At 40.7% G+C, this 11587-nt stretch overlaps 1 protein-coding gene across 2 annotated transcripts in view; it reads right to left on the reverse strand.

Moving 5' to 3' along the window:
* PLCXD3 (phosphatidylinositol specific phospholipase C X domain containing 3) overlaps positions 1-11587 on the reverse strand; it is a 229028-nt gene that overhangs the window by 51798 nt on the left and 165643 nt on the right. The window lies entirely within an intron of this gene.

An 11587-nucleotide genomic window follows, 5' to 3' on the forward strand; every position in this document is an offset into this window, starting at 1 on the left:
AAGAGGCTTCCATAGCCTTGGCAACTCATGACTAGAGCCTAGGGAGATTTCTGACGCCATAAACAAGAGTGTCAAATTGTTAAGTCAACAACAGGGGTCACTGTGTACTTACTCCTTATGTGGGATCTCTGTCCTTAATGTGTTGTCCAATGTGAATTAATGCTATAACTAGTACTGAAACAGTATTTTACACTTTATGTTCTGTGTGGGTGCAAACTGATGGAATCTTTACTTAATATATACTAAATTGATCTTCTGTATATAAAGATAATTGAAAATGAATCTTGATGTGAATGGAATGGGAGAGGTAGCAGGAGATGGGAGGGGTGTGAATGGGAGGGAAGTTATGGGGGGGGGAGCCATTGTAATCCATAAACTGTACTTTGGAAATTATATTTACTAAATAAAAGTTAAAAAAAAACTAAAAAAAATTTTAAAAATCTCTTTAATGTCATGTGATTAAAATTAAATTTGTGTTGCATTACATTAATATATTGATTCATTTATTAATTCAGTATATATGCTTTGCTCACCTCTGGGTACTAGGCATTCAAGAGTTAATGGTAAATAAAACCACACTATTCCCTGGTCTCACATAACTCATGGTGTGTGTATGAGCACACATGCAGGCATTAGTAAGTAATCACAAAGTGAATAAGCACAAACTGTATTAAGAAATACAGAAGGGAGACAGATAGTTCTATAAGAGTATATACTAGGATGATTTTGAGCAAGTAAAAGTAGCTAGAAAGTGAGAATTTTTGAGAATTTTTGGTATTTTTTAAAAAATTAAAGAATTGACTACTTATTTGAAAGAATACTACAGAGAAGGAGGGAAAGGATGAAAAGGAGAAAGAGAGGGAAAGGGGGAAGAGGAGGAAGAGGGGAAGAGTGGGGGGGGGAGAGAGGGAGAGAGAGAAACAAGGACATTTTCATCTGCAGTTCGCTCCCTATCTGTGGTTGCAATATCTAGGGCTGGGCCAGGCTGAAACCAGGAGCCCAGAATTCCACCCAGGTCTCCATCATCAGTGGTAGGGGCCCATGTATGCAGCTCATCTTCTGTTGCTTTCCTATGTACATTAGCAGGAAGCTGGATCAGAAGCATAGTAGCCAGGACTTGAACTGACACTCTGATATGGGATGCTAGTGTTTCAGGAACAGCTTAGACTGCTTCATCACAATGGCAGCCCCTGGGTATCTCCATTTTAAAAGTCCAATAGTAAATGAGAAGGTAAGTCAACAGTACATGTTTTTTCAAAATGAAATGATCTCGGCAGACATTGGCCTCTTCTTGACAGTCTCTATATTGTTTTTGTCTGAATATAAAATAAAAAAAGGAGAAAAAGGAACTTGAGAGGAAGAATGGAGTACATCCAACATCCACTCCAACCCTCTTAGTGGCCAGACATAGACACTGATCATGAGAGGTTGACTACTTTGCCTCTACGTTGTTTTCACTCAGTGGCAGGGATGAAATTGGAACCCATTATGATAAAATCCTATCCAGAGGGCATCCCTCTCATCTATATCACTCTGGGTCTGGTTTATCTAATATCATCTACTCTGAAGCACAACTGGAAAAACAAGCTAGAAATTAAAAAAAAAATAAGAGAGCAGGAAGAATGAGAATATCCATCAGTTAACACTTGCTTTCTGAATATAATCTGTCATTCAGCTCAAGCCACTGTTGAAGAAAAAAAAATAGGTGATGCATACAGCCAAATATCCTAGTAATTTTTCCTCATTCATGTGCTTCATCCTTTATTCCAACTGTTTAGTGTGTGTGTGTGTGTGTGTGTGTGTGTGTATTTGCACATAGAAAATTCAGGTTGACAAAAGATACTAACATATAGACTTTCTGCCTTTAGTTTGTGGCCAACTCTATATTTAACTTTTTCTCTTATTTGCCTTTGCTCACATAAACTTTAGTTTTATAGCAGTTTTTAATTCATAGAAATATTACACAGAAAGTATCGACACGCCCCTCCTGCCCAAGACACACACAGTTTAATCATATGTTATGTTAGTGCAGTACATTTGATAAATCAGTAGTGACAGATTATTAGCTGGAGTTGATAGCTTACGTTAGTATTTGTGTTATACAGTTCAATGGGATTTAGCAAATATAGAAATCTACTATTTTAGAATCATAGTCTCACTGTCCTAAAAATGATCTATATTCTACCCTAACCTAACCTCAAGCCTAGGCAACCACTATTTTTTAACTGTTTCTATAATTTTTTTAACTGTTTCTATAATTTTTGAGTGTGTATGCATGTTTATTTGTGTATGTGTGTGTGGTCATAAAATACACATAATATGAAATTTACCATTTTAACTATTTTAAGTATATACTACAGTGGTATTAAGTACATTCACATTGTTGCACAACCATACCCAGTTGTCTCTGTGTTTTCCAGAACACCAAATAGTTGGAGTTATGTACTATACAGCCTTTTCAGAACATCTTTCACTTAACCATCTGCATTTAAGTTTCTTCCATGAAACTTTTTTGGATTATTTATATTCCATTATATGGATATATCAGTTTATCCATTCAGCTACTCATGGAGATCTTGGTTGCTTCATGTTTATTATTTCTAAGTTTTGGCGATTATGAATAAAGTTGCTATAAACATCCATGTGCAGATTTTTTTTGTGTGTAGACGTTCAATTCATCTTATTTAATACTATAGAGTGTGATTGCCAGATCATATGGTAAGCCCAGCTTTATCATTTAAGAACCTGTTGAACCGTGCTTCAAAATAATTATACTATTTTGCATTCACAACAGGAATGAATGGGAATTTCTATTGTACCACATTTGATGGAACATTTGATACTGACAGTGTTTGGGATTTCAGATGTTTCAGCTGAGAGGTATATTATCATTTTAATAAATAGATATTTTAGAACTTTCCAAATCAAAATGTTGAAGAGATGTTTTAGCACAAAAAGGGGCCTTATAAAAAAATGCTTCATGTGTTAAAATGGTCTCTGGAGCACTACGGGCAAAGGTTCCAATTCAGTACAGCTGGATTTCTCCAAATATCATTAGATCAATTTCTTAGGTCTTTACCAACTTATCTCTCAGAGCAAAATAATTTACGTCTTCTCTAAACTTTCACAGCATCTCAGCACCTTGGTACACCCATCACTTGTTAATCACACTTCACTGCAACAATCTGTACTAGGTCACTCTTTCTCCCTGGATTTTGTGGTCCTGCATATGGAGAGCATGGCATCGTTGGGTAGATGTCCTTGTGGGAAGGACAGCATCTATACCTGGTAGTTACTATCCTATATTTATTCCTGATTATCGCAGATACTAGTAGACGACATGGCAGACCAAACGCATCATGGCCTTCAGCTTCACTTGATTTCTCTTTAGCACTTTCACCCTCAGTTGGAATTGGCCTGATTATTATCTACTCAACACTAGATCAAAAAATAAGTCACCCAATAGGTAGGAAAGAAAAAGGTGGGCAGAAGAAAAAAACAAGACAACCCAAAACCAGGTAATGGGCCATGAAAAAAAGCAAAGTCGACCAGCCTTATCACCCTTTCTCATTTCTCTACTTCTCCTGGTTGCGACAAACATTAAGAATCCCAGTTACAAACATGACTCTTTTGGGGACATTGGACAGTCTTACTGTGGGGAGCACTGGGAGCAACTCGGACTAGACTAAGTTACTGGAATTAAGACTTATTCTATGCATCTGCTCTCCCACAATATGGCGCTGAGAAGGGAAACAGCTTCTACACAGCTGCCTCCAGTTCAACCAATAAACTGTGGGACCTGCTCCTGATTGGAGGAGAGCAGCGTACTCGGCGTGTGGGTAGCAGAGTTGGGATTGGTGGAAGAGGACTATAAGGGAGGAGAGAGACACCATGCACCAGGAACATCTAAGGGGAACACCTGTGCAGCCCCCGAGAGAGCCGGCCGGCGGTGTGCCGCTCCCCTGCGGAAGTGGGGAAAGTGGCCAGGGGGAACCGCCCTTCCACGGAGGTGGAAGGGACAGTAGCCAACCCGGGAAGAACCAGCAGCAAACCCGGGGAGGGCCGAGCAGACGAAAGAACAGCGCAGGGTCCTGAGTCGTTCCTCCACGAAGAGGGGGAGCGACATAATGGTGCCGTGACTCGGATATGAAGCCTAGGCAGGGCTTAGTGTCGTTCCCCCATGAAGAGGGGGAGCGACATAATGGTGCCGTGACTCGGATAGGAAACTTAGGAGGGAAGAAACGGGAAGAAGTGGAAAATGCCGGAGAGAGAGACTAGCAAACAGCCTAGGGAAAGCCGGATGGAAAAGGTGCCGGAAGAAGCTATTGAAAGCCTAGGCATAGATTCGGATACGGACTGTGGGAAAGAAGTTAGGATTTAAAGTGAAAGCAAGAAGAAACTTAGACTCAGATACGGACTGCAGGTTGAAAGTGAAAGTGAAACCTAGAAGAAACTTAGACTTGGATACGGACTGTGGGGAGAGGCCAGGAGAAATGAGGGAGGAATATTGTTGGAAGAAAACTTAGGGAAACATACCGGGTAGAGAAAAATGTTAGGGAGGATGAAGCCGCGAGTGCAGGCCAAGGCAGAAACGGAAGCCATCTTGGAATTCTTCAAGTCAGCCCGGGGAGCAAGAGGCGAAGATCTGGAACCAGAGGCAGAGACGTGGGCCCCCAGGTTGGAATTCGCCAGGTTAGTCCGGGGAACTTGGACTGAATGCCGGTGGTGGCGGAAACGTGAGCTGGGGCTGTGTGACTCGCGGAGGCTGCTGCGCGCAGAGAGAGTGTGTGGGGCACAAGTAGATAGGGAACGCTGGGCTAGTGCGAGACCACAGAGTGCGCGCGCGAAGCCAAGCCGGGAAGCCGCGCAGATGAGAGAGGCGCGGGCTGAAGCGGCTCAGAGCCGGGAAGCCGCCGAGAAGCAGCCTCGGGGCGGGCGCCGGGAAGCCACAGGGATAAGAGAAACAGAAATTTAGAAGTAAAATGAGAGAAATAGGAATGCTGGCAGATAGAAGTAAAATGGGAGAGATAGGAATGCCCGGAGATAGAGAAATAGACAAAAATAAGGCCTCCCCACAACACAGCAATGAGAGAGCTTGGATTCGGTCTGCCTGATTAGGGCGATAAGCACCAACAGGCAGCTCGACCAGAGTATGAGCTGCAGGTCACCGAAGATAGGCACGAATCAACACCAATAAGCCTCCCCACAATATGGCAATGAGAAGGCTTGGATTCGGTTTGCCTGATAGGGCTTGTAAGCACCTGCAGGCAGAGCAGAGCATGCACTGCAGGGCACCAAACACAGGCACGCATCAGCGCCTAAAAACCTCCTCACAACATGGCGAAGAGAGGACCCGGATTCGGTTTGCCTGATTGATAGGACTTGTAAGAACCTGTGGGCAACTCTAGCAAGCAGAGCAGAGTGTGTGCCACGGGGCACCGAAGACAGGCGCGTATCAACGCCAAAAATAAAAAGAAAGGGGGATCTGTGGGGAGCACTGGGAGCAACTCGGACTAGACTAAGTTACTGGAATTAAGACTTATTCTATGCATCTGCTCTCCCACAATATGGCGCTGAGAAGGGAAACAGCTTCTACACAGCTGCCTCCAGTTCAACCAATAAACTGTGGGACCTGCTCCTGATTGGAGGAGAGCAGCGTACTCGGCGTGTGGGTAGCAGAGTTGGGATTGGTGGAAGAGGACTATAAGGGAGGAGAGAGACACCATGCACCAGGAACATCTAAGGGGAACACCTGTGCAGCCCCCAAGAGAGCCGGCCGGCGGTGTGCCGCTCCCCTGCGGAAGTGGGGAAAGTGGCCAGGGGGAACCGCCCTTCCACGGAGGTGGAAGGGACAGTAGCCAACCCGGGAAGAACCAGCAGCAAACCCGGGGAGGGCCGAGCAGACGAAAGAACAGCGCAGGGTCCTGAGTCGTTCCTCCACGAAGAGGGGGAGCGACATAATGGTGCCGTGACTCGGATATGAAGCCTAGGCAGGGCTTAGTGTCGTTCCTCCACGAAGAGGGGGAGCGACACTTACCAATACTACCTTGTGTTCCTTCAAAACACTCAGTAGAAACTGAGGAGGTTTTTTACAGATGTTCTCTGGTGGCTCTAGTAGGTATCTAGAGAAACACATACTCTTCCCAAATGACTACATAACACTGCATGAGATTCTCAATAGTGAAGTCTTTCTTACTTTGTTTAGTAAATTCATAGTATAGTCCCACTTCCTAAAAGAGTTAGGGAAGCAGCTGCTGTGGATGCTATTTTAAAGATCAAGGGATGATTTCTTATGTGACGATATGGCCTAATAGAGGTTCCAAATGAACCCCAATATACCACATGTTCAAATACAGATGAGTTACTAAATAGGCAAAGGTAGGATGATAAGAAGATGTAATCACAAGATATCTGAGAATTCTTGTCAGGATTTTTTTTCTATCTTTATATATAATTGTCACAAGAATAACAATAGGACTTTGTGTTGGTGTGGGAAACCAGGAAAAAAAAAAAACAACAATTCCTGGTAGTCTTTTTATAATATCAATATGTAGGACTCTAGTTTCAACAATTAATAAGACAAAATCATTTTTGCAATCATAATGACCAAAGGGCTTCCAAATCTGAAAACACAATTTTTCAGAAATTCTATCACTATCATATGGAGTGATGATTTACAAATAGAAGAAATTACTGAGATTTGGGGGTTTGTTATGTTTTAGATCCCAAGAGCATTGTGCCAGATGTGGTGTCAAATTTGTTAGCTGCTTGGCAACCTCTAAATTCCATGCTCATTAATTCAAAAGGCAGAGGGAGAGATCAAGACCTGCAGTCGATCCATGAATGCTTGGCAATGAAGACTCAGAAGCTGCCTGGAAATGAGAACAAGTGAACTCTTTCAGACAAAGTTTACAAATACTGAGCTCTGGAGAGTTTGCCAAGAGTAGTGAAAACAGGGGCAAATAATAATACGTCATTCAAGTTTTTCCTCCAATTAGCCAGTTGCTAGATCTAAAACATATAATTTGAAAGTTCTCTATGATGGCAGTGTGATTTACTCATCTTTTCTGTGATTTATTGGCAATTTTCATCAACAGATAATGACTGTTAAGTACCAGATAGATTCCAAGTATGTTACCAATTTTGCTTTTGCAAGGTAAAGATCCCTAGTTCTCTCTGGTAACTGTTTAACTGGTCAGAAAATTGGTCTTGTGAATTTCCAAAACAAGATCTACATATATTTTTAAATGGTTGGGTTTATTAGAGGCTGCCAAGGTGCTAAGTTTGACTTTAAGAACCAAGAAGTAGTCAAAAGTGCAAGATGTTATATCTAGATAAAAAATGCCATTTTAATCAAACATCGCCTATGGAGATTGCTACTTTCAGGTGTATAACTTTTCTCAAATTTGGAGACAGTCAAGTGAGTCCTTGATATACTAAGTTCTGTCACTGATTGTGTTACAAGGATATTACCTTGAGAAAGTAACATTCCTTTAACTGTAGCAACTAGAGCACAGCGCATGGCATTAGAGGCAAAGGTGGTTAAAAGCATCCTACCCTTGTCCCACATGAAATGGTCCAAGAGTTTCAAGTAGTAATTCTTGTACTTTGGAAATTTCAACAATACCTCAAAAATGCTACAATTTTTGATGCATTCATGAGGAAATTCAAAGACTCAAAAAAAGCACCAAGTTACATATACACTATAGAATAGTATGCCAACATAAAAAATGATAAAATCCTGTCATTTGCAACAGCATGTAGGAAATTGGAGATCACTACATTAAGTGAAAAATAATCCAGGCATAGGAAGAAAAGTGCTTCATGATCTCACTCAAAAGAGGAATCTAAAAAATTTGATTTTATAGAAGATAAGAGTAGAATGGTGGTAGTGCTAGGTTTTGGTGCAATGGCTACTCCACTTCTGACCCAGATTCCTGCTAATGTGCCTGGGAAGGTAGCAAAGATAAACCATATTCTATGGCCCCTGCCATATGGGAGAACAGGATAAAATTCCTGGCTCCTGGCTTCAGCATGGCCCAGATTGGGCTGTTGTGGGAATAAATCAGTAGATGAATGATCTCTCTCTCTCTCTCTGTCTTACTTTGCCTTTCAAATTAAATAATAAATCTTTTTTAAAAAGTAGAATTGTGTTTACTAGAGACTGGGGAGAATCAAAGGGAGGAAGGGATGGGGAAATGTTGATTAATGAATTCTAAGTTAAACAGGAGAAAAGCTTTCTGGGGTGTTATTGCATAGTACAATAGATAACAACTATGTTACCTTTTTGTAAGCTAGAAGAGAGATTTTTTAATGTTTTCACCAACCGATAAAAAATTTGAGGAGATATATTTGACCTGACATGAACATTACACAATGCATACATGTATCAAGATATCACTTGACATATAAAAACATTGATATGTATATATTTATGTATTAGGTAAAACTAAGTTACAATTGTAGAAAGCACTAAGTGAATCAGCAATTGTTACTGCACAATCACACATATCACAGCATCTAGAAATCATCCTGCCATTATGGAGCATTAGTTCTTCGCTCCATTTTTGTCACTGTATTTACTCTGCTCACTGCCTGACTGTCCCCATAAATCTCAAGGGCTAAGTTCTGCAATAGCCCAGGGAACATGCAGGAGTATTTGTATTAGTAGTCTGTAACATTTTGTCACACTTAATGGTGCTGTTTAACCTAACCAGCTGAACGGACATCTCTATTCCAATGACTACAGTGGCTGAAGTCCATGATGACACCAATCATATCTCCCACGCCTGAAGTTCCCACTGCCTGTGTTACTAGATGGCAAAATCTGTGCACAAAGCCTCATGCTCAAGGTTTTAAGACATTCCAAAAAATATTTTTAGTTTCAAGTTACCAAGGAGTGTGGAGAACCAATTCATTGTTGTCTGGATTATCTGCTCTGTCTTCTCATATTCATATAAATTAATAGTGAATACCAAAAATAGTCTGTTTTCTTTATTTTCTAAACAAAGCCTAAATAAATTCTACCCATTGATCAGAATTTGGCAGCTCACTGTGCAGTTTTTCAACAGGCTGATTAGATACCTTTGCTTTAAAATACTCAAGATCATTTCCACAGTGAGAGTCCTAGAAATGACTGAGCTTGAAATGCCCTTAAGCCTCCCTTAGATTCTCCTTTGCTCTTCGCTCTTCAAAAGCTCAGCTCTTTCATTATTTTAATTGTTCATCTCTGTTTACTCCATGAAAATGAAGGAAGCATATTTTATTTCAGCCAAATCTTTAGCAGAACTCACAGAGAAGGAACTGGGTGAGCTCTGTTCGCTGCAGTTCCCACCATCTGACTGACTACTGCTCTCTGGAACTTTTCCCTCTCTCTTCATCTGAAGCTTTGTGATTAGAGGAAAAAATCTAGAGATATTTGGTCCTATTTCCATCATATAGCGGTTACTATGAATTTTAATGGGATTCTTTCTTTTTAGAGCTTAGGTGTTTTCCATTAGAAAAACTCTTCCAAGGCATGGAAAAATTGGGTATTTATAAACAATTTTCATCACTCTTAAATCATGCTTAAAGGAATGTAGTAAGTGGCTATTTGGATTGATAACATAAATCAGAAAACTCAGGTGCAATTCTGTTCAAAGACAAGGACAAGAAAATTTTCCCAGGTATCCTCCTTTTAACAGCGTGAGAAAATTCCCCAAAAGTTCTGTGAAGTAGAGCAATTACAGACAATATTACATTTTTCTAGAAAATTACCTCTTAAAGTCTGCTAAATACATTGCATGAAAAAAACTAAAATCTCTTTTTTGTTAAATTCCTTTTTGGATCTTTGGAATTGTTTGTTTAATTTGAGACAGATAACATTTCTCATCTAGTTTTGACAACTTTATACAATTGTCACCAGATTGAGTGAAAAGTCCAGCAAAAAAAATGATTTCTCCTTTGCTAGTAGGCAAAATTCACCAAATATTTGTTGCAAGAATTTAAAGAGCATTAAATTAGGTGATGAAATGTTTCATAAACTTTCAAAGAAATTTGATAGAAGCTTAGAACTGACTCAAATCCTCAAAACAGATACCTCCTTTGAAACAAACTTGTATTTGTTGGATTTTTAAGAAAACAAAAATCAGGACTCCTTATCTCCTTTCATTGACCATAAACCTTTCCCATTTACCACAGTTTATTATTTCACATCAGTGTGACTTTCCTCACACCACACTGATGTGTATCTACTTAGAACCTGAGCTGCAGGCTATAGGGCTCCTGCTTCCTTTCATCCATCATTATATTCCCAGGCCCAGCACAGAGCCTGCACACATGCTGGGCTTCACTGCATTCAAGGGATGTGAAGCTCTCATCCCATTTTGGACTTGTGGCATAACAATGACTGTTCCATGTATCTCAGCCATGAGAGACTCATAGTGGGAAAAGCTACTGGACTTGGAGCCCAGGGGTCTTAATTTTACGTCTGACCCTGCTAAGTTGCTATTTGGCTTGTGGCTCTCAATTTTATATCTCTAAAATGGAGTTACTATAAGGAAAAAAAGATTAAGATTGATTCCAGTCCTCAAATTCCATGTTTCTCACTGGCATCAGAGTAGTGGATTGCTTATTTATCACCAAATAAGTGATGCTAAACATAATACTACTCCCTGTTGCACTTTAAGGACCAAAAGAGCTTAGTCTAAAAATAACATGTAGCTGAAATTATTTTTCAATTAATTCACATAACATAATGCTGATGCTTTACTTTTCTGGTTTGAAATATGAGGCAAATATATAATTTACTTATTTGAGGGAACATTTTTTAAAAAGGAGAAAAATCATTGCAATGTTGTGGCAACGTGAACATTAAATTTCACATTATCACCTTATCTACTGTACCATCAATTTATATGAACAAAGTCAATGTGTCCTATTACCAACAACAGCAAGGATCCTGAGAATTTTAATCAGTGAATTCTGCTGGTGATAAGATTGGTCACAGTATAGACAATAATCACAGATATGATCTCCTTTTGCTTACACATTTTTGAAATTGTAAAATAAAGAACTGTGTTTCCTTGGTCGATTCAAAGACAGCTAGCATGCAAGGGACCCAATCATCTGGTATCTCTCCAACTTCCAGTTATCCCATGTGGCCAATTTCCCAGCAGACTTGAGGTTCAAAAGCTATTAAACACTTTGTACATCTTGAAGGTAAGTATCTGCCTATTTCACACCTGCTGTGACTTTCATACAGTATTCTTTCTAACTTTAATTCTTCCTAGGTTCTCCTCAAAGTTTTCTGTGCATTTTAATCTCTGATCAAAAATCACTTTTTTGGCCGGTGCCGTGGTTCACTAGGGTAATCCTCCGCCTTGCGGCGCCAGCACACCAGCTTCTAGTCCCGGTCGGGGTGCCGGATTCTGTCCCGGTTGCCCCTCTTCCAGGCCAGCTCTCTGCTGTGGCCAGGGAGTGCAGTGGAGGATGGCCCAAGTGCTTGGGCCCTGCACCCCATGGGAGACCAGGAGAAGCACCTGGCTCCTGCCTTCGGATCAGCGCGGTATGTCGGCCGCAGTGTGCTGGCCGTGGCAGCCCTTGGAGG

The sequence above is a fragment of the Oryctolagus cuniculus genome, chromosome 14, assembly GCF_051225735.1.
Source record: "Oryctolagus cuniculus isolate XC-2025 breed Fujian yellow rabbit chromosome 14, ASM5122573v1, whole genome shotgun sequence".
Lineage (NCBI taxonomy): Eukaryota > Metazoa > Chordata > Mammalia > Lagomorpha > Leporidae > Oryctolagus > Oryctolagus cuniculus.